This window comes from Engystomops pustulosus, chromosome 5 (genome assembly GCF_040894005.1).
Source record: "Engystomops pustulosus chromosome 5, aEngPut4.maternal, whole genome shotgun sequence".
Taxonomy (NCBI): domain Eukaryota; kingdom Metazoa; phylum Chordata; class Amphibia; order Anura; family Leptodactylidae; genus Engystomops; species Engystomops pustulosus.
Window position 1 is genome coordinate 161,384,935 of NC_092415.1, and position 23,176 is coordinate 161,408,110.

General features: G+C 40.6%; 1 long non-coding RNA gene across 2 annotated transcripts in view; it reads right to left on the bottom strand.

Moving 5' to 3' along the window:
* LOC140134222 (uncharacterized) overlaps positions 1 to 23,176 on the bottom strand; it is a 131,825-nt gene that overhangs the window by 47,120 nt on the left and 61,529 nt on the right. For both annotated transcript variants that reach the window (XR_011856139.1, XR_011856138.1), the window contains exon 2: positions 6,436 to 6,607. This is a non-coding gene — a long non-coding RNA (uncharacterized lncRNA). The remainder of the gene's footprint in view (positions 1 to 6,435; positions 6,608 to 23,176) is intronic.

Consider the following 23,176-nt stretch of genomic DNA (forward strand, 5'->3'; position numbering starts at 1 on the left):
AGCTATGACTGGGCTGTTACTATAGATGGTTATAGTCTTTTTAGAAATGATTGTATAAATAAAAAGGGGAGGGTTTTTTTATATGTGAAATCTTGCCTCAAGCTTGTCCTGCGAGATGACATCGGTGACGCAAATGAAAATTCGGCGTCCCTATGGGTGGAGATAAGGTGAAGGAATAATAAAATATTACTATGGGTTTGTTATAAGGCTCAAAATATAATGGAGGCAGCAGAGGAAATGCTGATAAGTGAAATGGATTTGGCTTCAAAGTATCATAGTATCATAGTATATAAGGCTGGAAGGAGACGCAAGTCCATCAAGTCCAACCTTTAAGAATTAAATAAATGTTTTATCCCCATAACCCGTGATATTTTTTCTCTCCAGAAAGGCATCCAGGCCTCTCTTGAACATGTACATAGAGTCCGCTGCAAAGAGTTCCACAGTCTCACTGCTCTTACAGTAAAGAACCTTTGTCTATGGTGATGGTGAAATCGCCTCTCCTCTAGGCGTAGAGGATGCCCCCTTGTCCTGGTCACAGGCCGAGGTATAAAAAGATCTTTGGAGAGATCCTTGTACTGTCCGTTCAGGTATTTGTACATTGTAATGAGGTCTCCCCTCAGTCGTCTTTTTTCTAAACTGAATAATCCCAAATTTTTTAATCTGTCAGTGTATTCTAGTTCCCCCATTCCCCTAATAATCCTGGTTGCTCTCCTCTGCACCCGTTCCAGCTCTACTATATCCTTTTTATACACTGGTGCCCAAAACTGTACACAATATTCCATGTGTGGTCTGACCAGGGATTTGTATAAGGGCAAAACTATGTCTTTATCATGAGAATCTATTCCTCTCTTGATACATCCCATTATTTTATTTGCTTTAGCAGCAGCCGCCTGGCTCTGGTCACTAAAATTAAGTTTACCATCCACCAATACCCCCAAGTCCTTTTCAGCTTCAGTTTTACTAAGTAATTGACCGTTTAGAACATAATTATACTTTTTGTTTCCATGGCCCAAGTGCATAACTTTACATTTATCTACATTAAACTTCATCAACCATTTCTCTGCCCATCCCTCAAGCTTCCACAAATCCCTCTGTAATGCTAAACTATCGACCTCAGAATTTATTACTTTACACAGCTTAGTATCATCTGCAAATATTGAAACTTGACTGTGTAAACCCACTACAAGGTCATTAATAAAAATATTAAAAAGAAGTGGCCCCAATACTGACCCCTGTGGCACTCCACTGGTAACATCAACCCAATCTGAGAATGTGCCATTAATGACCACCCTCTGTTTTCTATCACTAAGCCAATTACTTACCCAAATACACAGATTTTCTCCTATTCCCAGCAGTCTCATTTTATATACCAACCTTTTATGTGGCACGGTGTCAAATGCCTTTGAAAAGTCCAGATATACAACATCCACAGCGTCCCCCCGATCCAGTCTTGAACTTACCTCCTCGTAGAAATCAATCAGATTAGTCTGACAGGACCGATCTCTCATAAACCCATGCTGACGCTGGGTTATAAGGTTGTGCACAGTGAGATACTCCAGGATAGCATCTCTAATAAACCCCTCAAATATTTTCCCCACCACAGCAGTTAGACTCACGGGTCTGTAGTTTCCAGGATCGCTATTTGATCCTTTTTTGTATATTGGTACCACATTTGCTATGCACCATTCCTGTGGAACATAACCAGTCCTCAGTGAATCTTCAAATATTAAAAATAACGGTTTGTCTATCACCGTACATAATTCATGCAGAACCCGGGGGTGAATGCCATCTGGCCCAGGTGATTTATCTATCTTAGTGGTTGCGAGGCGGCGCCGTACCTCTTCCTGGGTTAAACTGTTGACATTATAAAAAGAATTAACATTATTCCTCATTGTGTCTTCCACCAGGGGATTTTCCTGGGTAAAGACAATTGAGAAGGCGACATTCAGTAGATTGGCCCTTTCCTCATCTCCTTCCACCATGACCCCCATGTTATTTCTAAGGGGACCCACACTCTCTGTTTTTAGTTTCTTATCATTTATATACTTGAAAAATAATTTGGGATTATTTTTGCTCTCTCTGGCAATATTTCTCTCAGTCTCTATTTTTGCGGCCTTTATCTGCTTTTTACAGGATTTATTTTTCTCTCTATAATCCTGTAATGCCTCATCGCTACCTTCACGTTTTAGCACCTCAAACGCTTTATCTTTCTCGCTTATTGCTTTCCTTACAAGACTAGTTAGCCACATAGGGTTTTTCTTGTTCCTTTTATGCTTTTTCCCATAAGGTATGTGTTTCTCACAGGACTTTTTCAGAATATATGAGAAAAAGTCCCATTTTTTGGGGGGGGCTTTTGTCTTTGAGAACATTATCCCAGTCTATGCCTTTAAGGTCTTCCCTTAGTTGCTGAAAATTTGCCCTCCTGAAGTTTAGAGTGTTGGTTGCCCCTTCACTAACGCTCTTAGTAAAGCGTAATACAAAATCAATGATATTATGATCACTATTCCCCAGGTTCCCCCCAACCTGTAGTTTTGATACCCTATCAGGTCTGTTGGTAAGGATAAGGTCCAGCAGTGCCCCCCCTCTTGTTGGTTCCAGGACTAATTGCGACAGGTAATTGTCTTTTGTTGTTGACAAGAACCTGCTGCCTTTGAAGGACCTGCAGGTTTCTGCCCCCCAGTCGATATATGGGTAATTGAAGTCTCCCATGATAAGTACTTCACCTTGCTTTGAAGCCGCATCCATTTCACTTATCAGCATTTCCTCTGCTGCCTCCATTATATTTGGAGCCTTATAACAAACCCCTAGTAATATTATATTATTCTTTTTCCCTCCTCTTATCTCAACCCATAGGGATTCCACATTTGCGTTACTGATGTCATCTCGCAGGATGGGCTTGAGGCAAGAATTCACATATAAACAAACCCCTCCACCTTTTTTATTTATACGATCCTTTCTAAAAAGACTATAACCATCTATAGTAACAGCCCAGTCATAGCTACTGTCCAGCCATGTCTCGCTGATACCCACTATATCATATTTCCGCTCCAACATCAAGAGTTCCAGTTCCTCCATTTTGTTTGTGAGGCTTCTGGCATTTGTGTACATACACTTTATATGGTTTTCCCTGTCTGTATTCCTTTTGTCCTTATTCCCCAATCTCATTCCAGCCCCCCTTCCTCCCCCATGGACTATGACTCTTCCCAGCTCTCTATGTACACTTGCCCTCCCCCCAGGACTCTAGTTTAAACATTCCTCCAACCTTCTAGCCATTTTTTCCCCTAAAACAGCGGCCCCCTCCCCATTGAGGTGCAGCCCATCCCTACTGTAGAGCCTGTAGCCTACAGAAAAGGCAGTCCAGTTCTCCATGAACCCAAAACCCTCCTTCTTACACCAACTTTTGAGCCACTTATTTAACTCCTTGATCTCCCGCTGCCTTTCTGGTGTGGCACGTGGTACAGGCAGTATTTCGAAGAAAATTACCTTTGAGGTCCTTGCCCTGAGCTTATGGCCTACATCTCTGAAATCATTTTTAAGGACCTTCCACCTACCTCTTACTTTGTCATTAGTGCCAATGTGGACGATGACCGCTGGTTCCTCACCAGCCCCTCCCAGTAATCCGTCAACCCGATCCGCAACATGCCGAACCCGAGCACCCGGCAAACAACACACTGTTCGGTATGCACGGTCTTTGTGACAGATTGCCCTGTGTGTTCCCCTAATAATGGAATCTCCCACTACCAGCACCTGTCTGACCTTGCCTGTGCTCCCATTACCCTTCTTACTGGAGCAGACATTCCCCTGGTTGCTAGCGGACACGTCTTTCTGCAGCATTGCTACCCCAGAGCTGATATCCCCCTCATCCGCCAGCCTGGCAAACTTATTGGGGTGCACCAGATCAGGACTAGACTCTCTACAACTCTTCCCTCTACAAGGAAAATGTTGAAGTACTTATCATGGGGGACTTCAATTACCCAGACATTGACTGGGGGGCGAAACCTGCAGGTCCTTCAAAGGTAGCAGGTTTTTGTCGACAGCAAAAGACAATTACCTGTCGCAACTAGTCCTGGAGCCAACAAGAGGGTGGGGGTACTTCTGGACCTTCTCCTAACCAACAGACCGGACAGGGTATCATAATTACAGGTTGGTGAGAACCTGGGTAATAGTGATCATAATATCATTGATCTTGTATTACGCTTTACTAAGAGCGTTAGTGGAGGGGCAACCAACACTTTAAACTTCAGGAGGGCAAATTTTCAGCAACTAAGGGAAGACCTTATAGGCATAGACTGGGACAATGCTCTCAAAGACAAAAGCCCCTCCCCCCAAAAATTTTACTTTTTCTCATATATTCCTGTGAGAAACAAATGCCATAAGGGAAAAAGCATAAGAGGAACAAGAAAAAGCCAATGTGGCAAACTAGTCTTCTAAGGAAAGCAATAAGTGAGAAAGATAAGTCGTTTGAGGTGCTTAAACGTGAAGGTAGCTATGAGGCATTACAGGATTATAGAGATCTATAAATCCTGTAAAAAGCATATAAAGGCCGCAAAAATATAGACTGAGAGAAATATTGCCAGGGAGAGCAAAAATAATCCCAAATTATTTTTCAAGTACATAAATGATAAGAAACTAAAAATGGAGAGTATGGGTCCTCTTAGGAATAACATGGGGGTCATGGTGGAAAGAGATTAGGAAAGGGCCAATATACTGAATGTTGTCTTATTGACTGTCTTTACCCAGGAAAATCGCCTCACGGTACATAACCTTTTAACCCAGTGACAGCATGGGTTTATGAGAGATCGGTCCTGAGACTTCTGGGACTAGTTAAAACCTGTGTATTTGGGGAAAACACTTTGCGTTGAAACATCAGAAAAATGAAAAATTAATGGCTTAGTGATAGAAAACAGAGGGTTGTCATTAATGGCACATTCTCAGATTGGGTTATCGTTACCAGTGGAGTGCCACAGGGGTCAGTATTGGGGCCACTTCTTTTTAATATTTTTATTAATGACCTTGTAGTGCGTAACCTATAGGAGAGCTTTTACGCTTAAAAACCTCCTTGCCCCCAGCCAGATCAAACAGCATCTAGAAAAAAAGGAATTGATATCAGAAGGGATTCCGAAAATTAGAAAATGCTGCCACAAGCTATGTTTATGTTGCGCCAATATTAATAATAACGCCACCGAAATAAAGTCAAATGTAACCCAAGAAATATTTCACATCAAACACACAATGACATGTCAAACCAGCTATGTCATATACCTAATAGAGTGTCCATGCGGCTTACAATATGTCGGTAGGACGACTCAATAATTAAATGACCGCATTACAAGTCATAGAGGGAACATCAGGAAAGGATTTTTAAAACATGGGTTATCAAAGCACTTTCCGTTGAAACATCAGAAAAATGAAAAATTAATGGTTATCAGCCCTATAGATTACATTAATGAGAATATAATCAATAGATACCAGAAATTGGGGCATATTTATCAAGCTGTCTGAAAGTCAGAATATTTCTAGTTGCCCATGGCAACCAATCACAGCTTCCCTTTAAAATATTCGTGAGCACTGGTAAAATGAAAGCTGAGCTGTGATTGGTTGCCATGGGCAACTAGAAATATTCTGACTTTCAGGCAGCTTGATAAATCTGCCCCATTATGTAGGAGAGAAGTTTACTGGATATATAAACTACAAACCCTTAGTCCAGAGGGGTTAAACAAAATCTCCGAAGCGATAGTGTAATCCATCCAACACTCTTATTGTCTCACACATCAGAAAACAATATACCTCCGACACACTAGACGCATACTACCGGTATTCCGCTCTTCCATTTTCTTTTCTGTAGCCATATGTAACCCACCTGCAGTACAACGTTCCGTCGTTATCTCCGCACAATTACCTTCTTGACCTCTCTCGGCTTCCGTAGCCTTGAACATTCCATGAGTGTTCCACCATCAAGTTCTAGCTGCCATATTGGATTTTATGCAATACACAAGTGTTCCAAGGTACAGAACACGCGTGACGGTCCTTTATGCTAATGTTACTATGAATTATTTATTAATATTATGTATTATGGACTACGAATGATTATTTTAGAGAATAATATGTATATGTTTCATGAAGTTGTTTATTTTAGAACACTTTGAAATTAAGTTGTTGTTTTTTTCCCTTCCTTTTTTTCCCTTTATTATAAAAACAGTGTAACTATGTGTATATTTATTGTCTTGACGAAGCGCCCAGTGATAGGCGTGAAACGTGTTGTCCAGATTTTAATTATTTATTCTACATGTACCTTTTAAGTTCGACATTAAAATGGATTAACCTTCATAGCTATTATAGCTTTTTCAAGAATACAAAAGTCCCTCTGCATCAACGTCCTCCGTAAGTATTAGATATTTAAAAATTAAAAATAATCAATAAGAAAAAACACAGTACCTCTCCATTTTCAAACACATGTACCCGAGTAGAGGCAAAAGACACCTTATTTGTGCGTTATCCCTCCCTTGGTGTAGCGCTCTTTTGAGCTTGATGCGTTCGTGGATCCTGCGGCTCCCACTGGAGATGCGGTGCGAGTGTCCGTTCTTCCGACTCAGAAACTCAACTCAACCTGAAGAGGAGAGCAACCAAGATTATTAGGGGAATGGGGGGACTAGAATACAAAATTTTGGATTATTCAGTTTAGAAAAAAGATGACTGAGGGGAGACCTCATCACAATGTACAATATACAAATACCTGAACGGGCAGTACAAGGATCTCTCCAAAGATCTGTTTATACCTAGGCCTGTGACCAGGACAAGGGGGCATCCTCTACGCCTAGAGGGGAAGCGATTTTACCATCAACATAGACAAAGGTTCTTTACTGTAAGAGCAGTGAGACTATGGAACTCTCTGCCGCAGGAGTTTGTTATGGCGGACTCTCTGTATGTGTTCAAGAGAGGCCTGGATGCCTTTCTGGAGAGAAAAAATATCACGGGTTATGGAGATAAAACATTTATTTAATTCTTAAAGGTTGGACTTGTAGGACTTGTGTCTTTTTCCGGCCCTATATACTATGATACTATGAGAGGCTGGCCCCCATAGCAGATTTCTGCATGGGCCCCCCTTTCCCCTTAAACTATATGTATACATATTTGTACACACATACCTACATGTATACACTCATACACACAAATTCATACATTTTAAAAAACAGTATATACAAATTCATACAGTATGTACACATTATTTACACTTAATATATACACTTATGCACACACAGTATATGCACATCAAATTCACACATATTATATAGTGCATACACATTCTACACATACATATTATATATACATCATATACTTAGACATAGAGTATATACCCACTGTATATACACATACATACATTATAAACACACTGTATACACACATAGGGGCACATTTATCATATCCTGGTGCTAATTGCACCGGTATGTGATGCTGCCCCCGCCCTTGACACTTGCCCGATCTATCAGGAAGCTTCAGCCACAACCCATTTGTGGCAGTGATGCGCTGTGTCGCCTGTGTTTGCCTGTGTCAGGTCTGACCTGGTGTAGAATTGCGCCATAGAGGTTATAGGCAGTGCGCAGGCTATATGCACCAACACCCCGAACTGGCATTGCACCGCCCCTGCAAATATTTCTGCAAAATAATTTTGGTTATCCTAACTGGCTTAAAACAGGATTTTTTCTGATTTCATGTCAGATAATGAGAAAAAACATGCATATGTGCATGCAAATTATACATTTTTATATACCTTTTTTGGTTATGTCTTAAGGTTAAATAGGCTTCAACTATTTGGAAAATCATTAGGATGAATATTTGATGAATACTATTCTGAACAATGGATAGATTTTAACATTAACAGTCTCCCTATGACAATGTTCTTTCCTATTAGCCCCCAGGGTCCATATTGTGCTGAAGTTTACACAAGAAAATAAGATCATCATGTGTGCTTTAAAAGTTAGTTATTGAAGATCTTATCACTCATTCAAAGGAAATTCTCATTACCAGGCTGTACAGTATTTCTATATTCAAGCAACATTCTCAGAGCAGCTGCATTTTTTACTATTGACGTATATAGGGGAAAACTCAGGAAGTTACGTAACTAAGAAAAGGCTAAAAATATATAAGGATTTCAAATTCAATTTAATATCTAGATTGTTAAATGCTGATATTTTTCAGTTACACAAAAACTCAATGTTAATACTGAAAAAGTTTAGAATTAAATGGGTTGTTAACTTTCAGCAAATAATTGATATGGTTTATGTAAGGAAAATTTACACAATTTTTCTACATATTTTCTGTATCAATTCCTCACAATTTTCTAGATCTATGCTTGCTGACCTGCCACAGATAGCTTTCTTGTTTACTTTCTTTCGAGAAAAACTGGTCCATGGTCTTGTGATGGACATGCAGGTTCACAGGCTGTTAGTATCCCACGGCTCTGATTGCTCTCTGTGATACTAATGGCTTGTGCACCTGCATGTCCATCACATGACCATGGAAGAGTTTTTATCCACAGGAAGTAAACAATGAAGCTTCCTTTAGAATGACAGCAAGCAGTTGTAACATTGGAAATTGGAACATTTCCTTACACAAACAATGTCAATTATGTTCTGAAAGTGGACAACTCCTTTAAGCTTAACCTCCTTCTGGACTAAGCCATTTTATTATCAATTCTGTTTTTATAAAATTTTTGGAACAAAGAAGAACATCATACAATGACATATTAGTTCAGACAGCAAGAATGCTCTATGTACATCGAGATTAGAGCTTGGCTCTATCATTGACTTTTTACATTTTCAAGTGTATATAGCCATAGGAACATAAGCAACAAAACATTTCTCTTTTGATGCGGCATACATGTGCTGGTGACATTGTGCTATACAATAATAAAGTACAACAATAAAATAAATGTTAAAGTCTAGTAAAACAAAAGCTAAAAAGGAGGTGTGAGGTAAGTTGGGGTAAAGAAAGGATTAGGAAAGAAGTTCAAGTGCGGGGGGGGGGCGGGTTGATTATGAGGAGATTCAGTATCTCGTCTTATCTTAATGCCTAGTGTAGAAAATCACTACTACTTGATACTCAGATCTGTTTGATGCCAGAGGCTCCTCTTCAGCAAGCAGTTTGCATTGAGTTCTGAACTTGTAATCTAACCATGGTTGCCAAATCTTTACAAACTGTTCATGAGAGTGTGTGGCCCAGCTCGATAGCTCCTCCATACGAGGATTCAGCTCAATAGCTCCTCCATACGACAGATCTGTGCAACCTTGTCTTCCAACACCGAAATCGGGTTGCACATGTTTGTAACCAATATAGAGGTATTGCTGCAGCAATGAGGTGAGTACTGAGGGAACCTCCCAATAACTTAATACCTTCTGGTGCCACGTCCAAGCAGATCAGGAGTAGTGATAGCTGTAGGGTAGACGAGCATACGGAGCGTATTCTGCTCTGCACTTCCAGCCAATACGTGAATTATGTACCGAAGTCCTGCCCGCATCTCCAACACTCCCCAGTGGAACAAAGCTTCTGGAGTTTTATACCAGCGTGCCAGCAACTTGTAATGATTTTCCTGTAGCCTAACACATCTTGAGAAACCATAAGAGTGTCTTAAAATCCAGTTTTTTTTGTTTGTCTGTCAAGGTAAGGCCCAAATCTTTCTCTCATACTGAGATTTATAAAGGATAATCTATTTTATGTTAGCATAATTTTTTAAATGTTATATTTTATTAGGACAATAGGAGACTTTCTAATAGAGCAGCAAATTTTCAAGAAAATGTAAGAATAAATTACTTTAAAGGCCATTTCTTATTTATAAGGTTTATACAAATTCCCCACATCCCACAACCATTCCATTTTTAAAACTGTACCCTTCAAACTATACAAAACAGTCTTTGGTAACTTTGTTTACCCTTTAAGTGTCTCATATCAATTAAAACAAGATGGAGGTGCTATTTGGAATTTTGACATTAAAAGGAAGAAAAAATAAATTGTGTAGATTGTGTTTGTGCAGTTTCTTCTAACTATAGCAATAAGGCCCCTTTCACACTTGCGTTTTTCACGCGCGTGTTCTGCGCGTGCTTTTGACTTGCATTGCATTGCATTGCTCTCTGGCCCATTGTAATCAATGGGTCTTTTCAGATTCACATTTTTTTTCACGTACACTCAGCATGCTCTACTTTTGCAAGTCACGCGCGTGTAAAACGCACCATAGAAGTCTATAGAGATGCATCAAAAACGCATCAATTGCCATAGAAAAGATAGAGCACAGTCCTGAGTCCTTTACACGCGCATTTACTAAAGGTCCAAACATTGCACTTTCATCAAGTTTCCCGAATATTCCCGTTTTGCGCCAAATTGCCCCGGGATTTTGGCGCACACGATCGGATTTTGGTGGATTGGCGCCGGCTTTTCACGCAACAGAAACCAGGGGGCGGGCCTGACGGGTACCGATAAACCGCGGAATTTAAAAAAAAGGATTTGTGTCGCAAGATCAAGCACTCGCATGTACTAGGAAGAACTCCGGCGGACCTCGGCGCAGCAGCGACACATGCAGGAACTCAGCCGCCGCCGATGTTAGTGAATTGCCCGAATCCTCGACCCGAATCCTCGTCGGACAACGCACCGCAGGATCGCAACAGGACCGGGTAAGTAGATCTGCCCCATTATCTGTGCGTGAAAAATGCATTGAAATTGCATTGAAAATGTGCGTGAAAAACTGAGACACTGAACAAACTCTGACTGAAAACTGATTGATCTCTGATGCAAATTGTAAATATTTTACTGAGTTCAAAAATACCTGCAAAGTGGCATAAATATGTTCACTGGACATATGGCAGGGCCTGGAAGAGAAGCAGCAGCCTAGGGCTTTCATGGAACAATATGTGAATGATTGATTCACCAGCCTCAAGTAATGATAAATGAGAACCCTCGCCCCCGAAATGACACCATTTTCGAAACTACACCCCGAAAAGAATTTATTGACATGATTTATATTTATTGGTATGATTACCTTTTTGACCCTATGGTTTGACAGATTTTTCAGATGCAGAGCATGAAAATGAAGAAAAGGACTGCCTGTACTGCCAGCTTTTTGTACCAGATTTTACATTTCCGAAAGATTTGAGCATCTAGTTTGACATGTCCATTCCCCCCATAAATTTATTATAATGATGAACGCATACCAGGTGTGAAATAGGGGCTGTTGTGCCATGGACAGCGCTAAGGGAGCACCTTGCATCATGGGTGGTTGATAGTATCAAGACATCTATTTTGTCCCTAAATTTTAAAAAGAAGACCCCACCACTATGTATTTGCCTGCTCTCCCAAACCTGCAGGGTTTGGCCTATTTGGGTCTTGGGATTTTTAATGAGCAATAGACAGGTATCTATACTTGAAATGAATTACTAGGGTCTATGAGGAAATAATACCCTAGGGACCTGTAGTGAGTGCCAATGCACTGACTTATATTACAGGGAAAACGGGGATATCTCTATCCGCAAGTCTTTCTATATAATACATGATTGTCTAGTAGAACTGATCAAACCCTCCTACAGTGTACTACCTCACAGCATAAAGGATAGTAGCCCTGTATCCCTAAATACTAATAGTGTGGATACTGTTTATTTGTGGCTTTAATACACATTTCACTGTTCTTAAGCACAGACTTAATAAAGGTTTTATTTTAAATATTTACTTTAGCCCTGGTGGATTAAGAAGGGTTTTGTGGTTGCAAGCCGGGCGACTATTGGAAATTAATTGTTGTATATGTACCCCATCCACTCAGTGCCTACAATCAAAGGGTCAATGTTTTGTTCCCCTTAGGGGTTGAGTTGTGAAGCACTGAAACGAGGGCACATTTGTGTACCAATTATCAAGGTACACGTGGTACCCCTAGCCAAACACTGGTTTCAGGAGGTTCCACACAATCTTTCCAGGTTTTGTAAAGGATGGACGACAATCAGGGGGCTGAATATGACTCTCTGTCTGAGGTTGGCATAGCATTCTCCTCTATAGCACTATATGTTATGTGTGCTATTTTGGATCTGTGTGTGTACTGCACCTTATTATTGCACAGTATTTGCACTGTATTTGACAGTGAATAATGCTGATAAACTGCCACTGCGGGACTGACAGTGAATAATGCTGGTGAACTGGCACTGAAGGACTTACAGTGAATAACAGTATTACACTGGTGCACTGACCTCTTTGTCTGTGCTGCTCTGCCACCCAGAAAGACCCAGGCGGCAGGTACTGCTTCCCACAGAAGACACTGCCTGTCAGAAGAGCCTGGAGAAGAGAGAATAGCAGCAGCGTGGGAGCTAGAGGTGAGTACCTTTTTCATTTTACTCCTGGCAAATGTATTATGCAAAATTACTAGAGGGGCTTTGTGTAATTGAACTGGGGGACAGAGCAGGCCCTGGTGCTTTATGGCCTTTCATTGCTCTAAACTGCTTCAGAGCGTAAAGAAGCACTGTAGAGCACAGGTTGTGCTTAACAGTCTGTAGGTAGAAAGGAACTACCGTATTTACCCAAATATAGCCTGCCAGCCCTCTAGTATATACCTTGCAGCCTCTGCCCCCAATATAATGCTTATAGGAAAAAAAACAGTGTACTCACCTTCCGACGCCCCCGGCAGATCTTCCTCTAAACAGCGATGCTCCGGCTCCATGTCCCTGCGCTGTGGGTCTCAGCACCATGATGTCAGCCACTCACTGACATCATAGTGTGTGCCAATGCCAGCGCACATAGTAGAATGTCAGGAAGCGGCTGAAGTCACGATCCCTGCGAAGGACAGCGTGGGGACACAGAGCCGATGCTGGAGCATCCCTGTATAGAAGAGGACCTGCCGGGGGGGGGGGGGGGGGGGCTGGGAAGGTGTGTTGGAAGGTAAGAACAATGTTTGTTTTTTTCTTGACTCGGGTATATGCCGAGGTGAGGTTTTTCAGCACATTTTTTATACTTGAGTGCATACGGTATTTACCGTAGTGTGTGTAATTGGAAGAAAAAATTTGAGTTGAGCAGTTCGCTGGGGTCCATCATCCTCAAATGGGTACCCATCCAGTTGCCTTCTATGATGGTATTTACTCTTTCTGCTATGGAGCTTCCAGCAGGACTGAATCACTGACACCCTGCAGCTTCCAGTCTTATTAACAGAGATGCTCTACATAGCAGCTGTAGTGTTCTGTAAGTGTTACCTTGAAAAGAAAAAGCCTATGGTGCTTCTAAAATACTCCCCAGCAACTCCTCACGGGCAATGGTGGACCTTCATATAGGTGGTATGGGTGGGCGCCCAGGGCCCTATATGTAGATCCGCCATCAGTCTTTAAAAAAAAACAAAAAAACTTATATACACCAGGCTTCTTCTTCCCAGCCCCGCAGGCTCCGTCTTCAGCACTTCTGGCCCAGGCACATCACTATGACACGGCTGTGGCCATTTAATAAAGGGGATCATATCATCTGCTGTTGACATTTTGGCTTATACTCCAGTCAATAACTTTTTCCTGTTTGTTTTGTGGTAAAATTAGAAGCCTCGGCTTATATGCGAGTATTTTCAGTACGAGGGGGAGTTCAGCTGCAGGGCACACAGCGACCGGGCCAGCCAGGGGTAGCATCCACATCTCCTACACTGTCTGCGAGATCTGGTCTGGACGATAGTCAGGTGGATGGTTTCATGTAGTTAGGGAATGTGATTCTACACATAAAGGGGCGTTCCTGTGCACACAGGGATCGTGCAACAAATTTATCATGCAGTGTCTGACATAATTGTGTTGCACACCTTGCATTAAGGGTGCACTAATAAAAAGTTAGTGCACTCTGCTGGAGCAGTTGTAAGGGTGCAAGATTCTTGAAGACTGTGCAACATATTTCATGAATCAGGTGCACACTGCACACTCCACAGGCTAACTGCACCCAATACAAGCAAACTACCCATATTATTACCCAGACTATTGTCTGCTAATCGGAAACCAAATTGGCAGAGGAAACAATACTATATATGTGTCTCCCAATGACCTTGCCATTTAGAAAATCATGTTGTTCTCTAATTTTGATCTGCCAGGAGCATCTTTAGATAGAGGGTAAATCTCTTATCAAAATGGGAGAAAAGACAGCAGCTTGGTGCCTCAGTGCCTGTGGTTCAGTATAACCTCATTTTGTGGTGTTGCCCTGGAGATCTATTAAAAAATGTAGTTCTTTAGTCTCTGCAAAAAACATATGTACTGTTTTACTTCAAGGAGTTCAACAGTGCTACATCTCTAAAACATGCTCTGTTTGTTTAGTTTTTATATAAAATATGTAAACATTGATATCTGACCTTTAAAGGAATGGGAATGTTAAATTTTAGGATTAATATTTTGGCAGAAATTACTTTTATATGCGTGTCTTACATAACATTTATTTACTGGTTTATGTAAAGTACAATGGAATAACATGTTCCCTATTCTAAATCAGGGCATTAAACTGGCACCCGCTGACAACTCACCTGTTATTTGTCTATTGATATAGTGCTTTGAAGACTTACGGATATGTACTTAGAGAAAGTATTCAGCCCCCTTGAACTTTTCTACCTTTTTCCACATTTCAGGCTTCAAACATAAAGATATAAAATATCTTTTTGCTGAGGAATCAACAAGTGGGACACAATTGTGAAGTGGAACAAAATTTATAGGATATTTTAAAGTTTTGTAAAAAATAGTAAACAACTGTAGCTACACTGATGCAGATTCATATCTTGGTTAATCCCTGTGCTGAGTGGTTATGCTGATAAAACAGATATAACAAAATGAAAATGAATCTCTGACACTTCTATGGCTCCTACAGCGCTTAGTTAAATGCTTATCCTAACACATGAGTTTTTCTCTGCAGGAGAGAATGATGCAATCACTGTTCTCCCTGCCAGACAGAATAATCAATTGCTGCACAACCCCCAGCTGCTGTGTATGAATGATCCAGCTCAGGTTGATTAGTCATGTCTTGACTAACCTCCATTTGTAATTACAAGCTCCCATGTGTAATGTGTTTATGTCAGCCAGCCTGACCCAGCTTTCCCAAGGTCCTGAAAGTTATAATTGTTTTTTCAGCAAAACCACTCAGCTCAGAGATTAACCAAGATATGATCCTGTATCAGTGTAGCTGCAGAATTATCAAGGTATGTTTGCTTCATAATGCATCAAATCAAAAGGTAGGTTTCCTTTAAGTTAATACTTTATTGCGCCACCATTTGCCGTGATTACAGCTGCAAGTTGCTTAGGTTATGTCTCTATCAGTTTTGCACATCGAGAGGCTGAAATTCTTGCCCAATCTTCCTTGGAAAACAGCTTGAGCTTAGTAAGGTTGGATGCAGAGCATTTGTGAACAGAAGTTTTCAGCTCTTTCCACAGATTCTTGATTGGATTCAAGTCTGCACTTGGCCATTGTAACACCTGGATATGTTTATTTGTGAACCATTCCATTGTAGATTTTGCTTTCTGTTAGGATTCGGAGGTAGTGTAATCCTTAGTACCATCGCGGAAGATGACATAAGCCAACACCTGGGACCGGAGTCTAAGTGGTACCCGGTTTTCACCAGAGCCCGCCGCAAAGCAGGTTCGACTTGTTGTGGTGTGGTACCACCAGGTCGTTCCACAGGCGACTTTGTCTATGGTGGTGGCCAAGGTGAAGGGGTGAAGGTGAAGAATCGTAAGGCAAATTCGTGGTCGGGAACAAGCAGGAGGTCAAGACAGGCAGCACAGGAAAGGAGTCGGGGATGTAGCGGAAGGTCAGGAAGGGCAGCACGTGATCAGAGTCAAAAATGGGGATTCAGAAATACAGTAAATCGCATGTAACAGCTTTCTCTGAGGCCCGGGAGGGTTAAAATGGCCAGCGCCAATTAACGGTGTGCTGGTCCTTTAAATTTTCTGAAGCCGTCGCGCCCGCTCTAGGAGACGGGGACACATACGCACATACGGACCAGAATCAGGAGACAGGTGAGCAGCGCGGGTGCCGAGCCAGCGGGTTCTGAGGGGCACGGGTGAGCCTGAGACATGCACACATGATAGGATCATAGTCTTGTGGGAAGACAAATTTCCATCCCATACAGACGCCAACAGGTTTTCTTCCAGAATGGTCCTGCATTTGGCTCCATCCATCTTCCAATCAATTTCTACCATTATTCCTGTCCCTGCTGAAGAAAAGCAGGCCCAAAGCATGATGCTACCACCACCATGTTTGACAACAGGGATGGTGTATTCAGGGTGACGAGCTGTGTTGCTTTTATGCCAAACATATTGTTTGGCATTGTGGCCAAAAAGTTGGATTTTGATGTCTCACAGGTAGTTTGTAGCAAACTCTAAACAAGACTTTTTATGGATATCTTTGAGAAATGGCTTTCTTCTTGCCATTCTTCTATAAAGGTCAGATTTGTACAGTGTAGGACTGATTGTTGTCCTATGGACAGACTCTCCCACCTCAGCTTTAGATCACTGCAGATCATCCTGAATAATCATTGGCCTCATGGCTGCATCTCTGATCAGTCTTCTCTTGTATGAGATGAACTTTTAGAGGTACGGACGGGTCTGGGGAAATTTGCAGTGGTCTGATTATAATAGGATTGCTTGCACAGTGCTGATTGGAATGTTTTAAGTTTGTGAAATCTTTTTGTATCCAATATGGCTTTAAACTTCTCTGCAACAGTATCACGGACCTACCTTGTGTGTTCCTTGCTCTCTGCGCTCTCAGAGCAGGTGTATTTTTATGGAGACTTGATTACACACAGGTGGATTATATTTATAATCACTGAAAGTAAAGTGGCTGAATAAAATTGCACACCCCAATTTTTTAAGTTTTTTTTTTTTTTTTTACTAAAGTTTAAGTTTATATCCAATACATTTCATTCCACTTCACAATTATGTCCCACCTGTTGTTGATTCTTTACCAAAAAAATGTACAATATTATATCTTTATGTTCGTCTGTCCCTACTAATTGTCTGAAAACTGCTTCATTTCTCTGCTGGCTTTCTTTGATTGATTTGATTTCTACCCCACCCATCTGTCTCCTGTGGGTTTTGCAAACAATTATTTTTGCTGAGATGGATAGAATCTTCCTCCATTCACTTTTCTCCCATCCTGGTCTGCCTTATCTGGTTGTCAGAAAACTGGATCACTCATCTTCTGGACTGGGAATCCGAAATCTCATAAAAGGTCTGTCTTCCATTTTACCTGTGCTTGCTTATAAGCCTTATATGGAGCTTGCTGGCATTTATCTTGACTTCTGTATTTTGGATTCCTTGATCTTTTGCCAGTTTTCTGACCGTACATTTTGCCTATGGATTCTGTACTTCATTGTACTCTTGGTTCTGACTCGTACTTGTCGAATACTCTTCTAGGTTTTTACTATCCAGTTTTTATCTTTGTGTTTGCACTTTGGGACAGAAAGGGAATGTCAAGTAGTTATTACCTAATGGGTAAGCTGGGAAATTAGGCAAGGACAGCAGTAAAGGGGATTTTAGCCTTAGGGTTTGCTGTTATTTTCTGTTGTTCCAGTCCATCCTCAATATATTTCACTAGCATTCTAAAATGATGAAAGGAGCACCTAAGCAAATCTAATTCAGCAAGTTTAGCAAGAGTTAAAAAACATTTTGAGGGTTCTTGACAGCATAGGAAAGCAGGAGAATGGGGCTAAGTACTGATGCTGATGACAGAGAAGTTCTGTATTGCAACCTAGGCTTCCAGTTCAGTTCCTTGCCAGTCATGTGCTAAACTTCATGGTTTGTTTGTTGGTGGCCCATATGTTGGGGGAAATAATAGGATTTTAACTGCCAAGTCTTTTTTTTCAACTTGAAGTGAAAAAACGCCTCCTGATGTTAAACCTTAATCAATCTTCTAAATTATTGTGTTGGAATATTGTAATAATGTCACTTTTAACGTGGCCCCCACATTTTTATAATACCTCCTCAGTGTAGCCCCTAGACTTGAGAATGCCCCATTGGTGATTCCAAACACATTTTATATCCCTTTCATGTGGCCCCAATTCAGGCGGTCCCCTACTTAAGGACACACGACTTACAGACGACCCGTAGTTACAGACAGACCCCCTCTGCCCACTGTGACCTCTGGTGAAGCTCTCGGGATGCTTTACTATAGTCCCAGACTGCAATAATCAGCTTCTGATTACGTACCTATCTTGTAAGTAACCCGGGGACTGCCTGTACTGTATTATTAAAAGAAGAATTTGCAAACCTCTCTACTGGCATATCTTCTCTCTGTTGGGAGAAGCTCTGTGATCTGGAGTCAGTGGGATGACATTACTATAATTCCTACCGCCCTCTGAGCTGCCTAATGTATTGGCAGGGGCTTTATGGTGGAGCAAGGAGCTGACTGCTCCCTCCTCAATCATTGTTCTCTACTCTATCTGCATCCGGAAGATACTGATAAACTATAGTTCACTAAGACATAAGTACAAATGTGGAACCCAGCCAAAAGATATGGGGCCTGCTTCTTGGATCTTTTGGCCTAGCAACACTCCTGGTGCTACGTGAAGTGATGCTCCCCCAACAGACTCTCAGTGTAAACCAAGGCAAAAGTGATTCGCCTATTGTAAGGGCAGAACTCAATACGTTGCTTTACTTCATGTCTAGCATTAAAAGCTAGATAGACCGTGAGCAGACCGGTGAGGCATTCGAGACAATTGGGTCCGTAAGTGCAATAGTGCCAATTCACACTATAAATGGGCCATGACTCCCCCACATCATGATTATGGTGGAGTCAGGGGAAATAGTTTTTGGATGAATGTTAATTTGTCTGCCAGCTATCTTAAATGTATGACAAGCTTAAAAGGAAAAAATGCTTTTAATTTCTCTAAAAGATTCATAAATATAAATGATATGAAGGAAGAGGGGAATTATAAGGACACATTTTGTTGTAGATAATGATGAGACAAGCACAAGGAATAGAGTTGATTTAGTAGTTGTTCCCCATCTGTTTCATCTATTAATGGTAATAACAGGTTTGTATGTGAACAACGATACTTCCGTTACAATTACCAGAATGTGAATGCTGCTTTTGTCATAAGAAAATATTTTTTTGTAGAACAGCAGATACTACAGAAAAGGATTTACCTCCATGTCCTGTGTGGGTGACATATTCTTTGATATTTCTTTTTGTTAGAACAAATATATACTAGGCTGCACAATCCAAAAATGAATATATGCTACGATTGTTGTACAGTCAGTCCCCGGGTTACGTGCGGTATAAGTTCTGTAGGAGTTCTTAAGTTGAATTTGTTTGTAAGTTGGAACTGTATATTTTATACTTGTAACCCCAAACAGAATTTTTTGGGTGTCTGTGACAATTGGATTTTAAAAATGTTGGATTGTCATAAGAACCAGGAATAACAATAAAGCTTAATTGCAGACACCTTTGATAACTATTAATTGACTAATTAATAGTCCAGGACTAATATACAGTAAATTACCACTATCCATAGGTCCGTTTGTAACTAGGAGTCATCTGTAAGTCAGATGTTCTTAAGTAGGGGACTGTCTGTATTGCTTAAGACTCTTTTATAAATAAATTTTGTGTTTATTTATGTAGTGATTGGGAATATGATGACTACACTGAAATGATGATGAACACTATGAGGGTTTTAAATGAGTTCATATTCCAGCTAGCTAAACTTCATTATATATACATGGGTTGTACAAACTAAGGTCATAAAATATATCTCTTTCTAACATAAGAGACTCATAAATACATTAACACAATATGAATAGTCTGTTAAATGACAGATGATATGTAATATATGAAAATATTCAGCCAAAATGTTTAAACCAATAAACATTATACCAAAGTACAAATATTTTTCACTTGCACATGGACTGTGAGGGGAAATTTTATAGACTGCAAACATATAGATGGGTCATAAGCAGATAAATAAAGACTTGAGAGTTTTGAGACCATCGATATGTGAGCAAGAAAAGAAAAATCGTTAGGGCAACTCTGGAACTTTGGAGTGGTTGGAACTGACTCTTGTCCAAAACACAATTTTGGCTAAGCTGTATAGATTTACTATCCTGAAATCCTACTTCAGCCTTAAAACTAGGAGTGAACACATAGGCACATATCTGAAAGAATCTAGCAGCACATATTTAAAAGTAAGGTGCTATCCAAAAATAGCAAGCTATCACTTCTGACACAATTTTGTCACAAAATATATCAAGACAGCTCTAGTTGGTCTAACATACATGTGGCTTTGCAATGCTAATGAAAACTCCCACAATTCAACCACCTGGTATGTAGTATTTAAAAAATGTCTTTGCTGTTGGAAACTGAGAAAAAAAAATGAAAATATGGGGGTAGAATGAGAAAAATATGGTAGTCTTCTAAGTCGCTATATATGTTTAAAAGAAAACTTTTTAAAACAAATTGATCACATTATATAGGCTGTACATAAAATATTTGGTCTTATTTAACACATTTGTCAATTTATTAATAGATTTCCACGAAGAGTAAATTTTTTTCCTCTTTTGTAAGCATATGTATGGTGGATTCCCAATGTCTTATTATAGCGCAGGGCTAAGATGTATCCCTATGTATACATAGCCTAATAAAATTTGGTTAGGTAGTCCATGGGTCCTGCAAAGAGCCCCAGGCTGCCATGGGACACGATTAACACTCTGCAATCACTGCTCCAGTGATCCAATGGAAATAAGGGGAGTCATTTTCCTCAGCACCCAATAAGACACCAAGGTCAATGACTGACCAAGGTATCTAAGGGGTTGAAAACCCAGGATTGGAGCTTTTCTGATGCTGGGTGTTAGGTCTGGTGTCTGACTGCGATAACACAGCTAAACACTGACTGCCACAGGATTTTGATGTCTTGTCTTCGAAATCAGAAGAAGTACCCTCATCTATCACCATAAAAATATGATACAACAAAATATTTTTTCATGAAATTTTACCTACATTGATCAATAATTTAATAGCTTTAATTTGCTTTAATGTCAAAGCTTTATTTAATATTGTAATGTACTGGAGAACTTACATTACATTTTTACTTATCCAGTATACTGATCATTTTGGTTGGACCAATCAGACTAATCTGTAATTATACCTTTACCCACGAATGTATTATTGGACTAGAGCAGTGGTTCTTAACCATGTTTGAGACACCGAACCTACCAGTTCATATGCACATTCACCAAACCCCTTATTGATAAATCAAATATGTTTGCGTCTTGACCTCCGTGACAGAGGCTCCACCGAACCACTGAGACGGACTCACCGAACTCCTTGGGTTTGATAGCACCCTGGTTAAGAACCACTGGACTAGAGTAACATTATATTTACTTAATATCATATTATACTATCTATGTTACACATTGGGGCACATTTACTAAGGGTCCGCACGGCGCATTTTAATCGGGTTTCCCGACTGTTTCCGATTTGTGACGAATTTAAGTGGGTTTTTTGGCGCACGTGATCAGATTTTGTCACAATTGGGCCGACTTTCATGCAACACAAATCGGGGGCCGTGGTCGACGGATAACCCGACTGATTTGGACTAAGCACAGGATTTACAATTCAAATTGTGTCCCAAGACAATGCACTCACATACATCGGGAAGAAGAAGGGGAACTCCGGCGGACCGAAGCGACACATGCAGGAAAATGGACGTACGATACTGAAGTATCGCGCCTGACTTCATCCTCGTCGGAGAACGCACTTCGGGGTCGAGACAGGACCGGGTGAGTAAATCTGCCCCATTGTGCGACACAACCAATTATACATTTTAGTACAACTAAAGTTAACTAATAGCTGTTACCAGATACACATCTTTTTAGTGGTTGCGGGGGCCCCCAGCCCAATACTGAAATCATGATTGCAATTCAGCACTGCAGCTCTGTTGAGAAGCAGGAACTCCTTGCCTTCAAATCCTCTGCACTGTGGACCTTCAGTTATATGTAAACCAGGTAACAGTGGAGAGAGGAGGAGAGATCCCAAGATTAGCTACTAGGATTGTTGTCACAAAGGGATTACTATAACAAACTAAGCAGGCCCACTGTCTTGGGGATGTGCTGGACTCCGACCTCTCCTTTTCACCACATAGTTAATGTCTTGCTGGCCCCTGCCATGTGCATCTCAGAAACATCTCCACAATCCTCCCATTTCTTACAATTGAAAGCTCGAAAATGCTAATTGTTTCCCTCTTTACTAGACTACTGTAGCTCACTATTAATTGGTCTTCCACTCACTACCTCTCTCCTCTACAATCTATTCTTAATGCAACAGGCAGACTTGTCTTTCAGACCAAACATTTGTTCCACCCACTGCACTGGTTGTCCGTCTCCTTCCAATTGCAGTTTAACATTAAAAAAAAACCTACAAATCTACAAATATCTGCATGATGCTGCACCTCCCTCTCTTCTCTCGTCAATTGCCCAACCTGCTATCTTTGCCAGTGATGTTAGATTAATCTCTACCTTAATTTGAACCTTTCATGTACCACTCCAGGACTTTTCCCAAGCTGCATCAGTTCTCTGAAATGACCTTCCCCGGACTAATACCCAGCCTTCAAAGTTTCAAACGTGCTCTTAAACCCCATCACTTTAGGCAGTCCTATAACACTTGCTAACTGCATGAAATTTCATCTCTCTTTACTAACTCATCCTGTGTCCTCCTCCCATCTGTTATCCAGCAAACACCAAATACCAAGGCTCCAGGCTTCTCTGCAGTCACATTTACCATCACATAAGATGGCGGCTGATGGCTGGTTCAAGCAACAGCATTTTTATTTATTAAATTATTTTATATGGTTCCCTTATAAATAATGGCTGTTGCATTATACAAGCTCTTATACCTCTTGTGTCACCCCCTCATCCTCATAGACTGTAAGCGCTTTCAGGCAGGGCCCTCACTCCTATTCTTCCATATGACTGTTTGTAATTTGTAATGTAGTATTTTATTTGTATCTGTCCCCTAATTTTTGTAAACAGCTACAGTATATGATGGCGATATATAAATAAAGATAATTAATATTATGCTAAGCTTAAACTCATAATCCCCTGATTATGAGTGTCCTTGGATACTTCTTTGGTAGAATCTCCTATTTACACCATCATATAGTGTTGAAAATTGATATAGTACTGTTGTACTTACTGTATATACTCGTGTATAAAAAATGTGC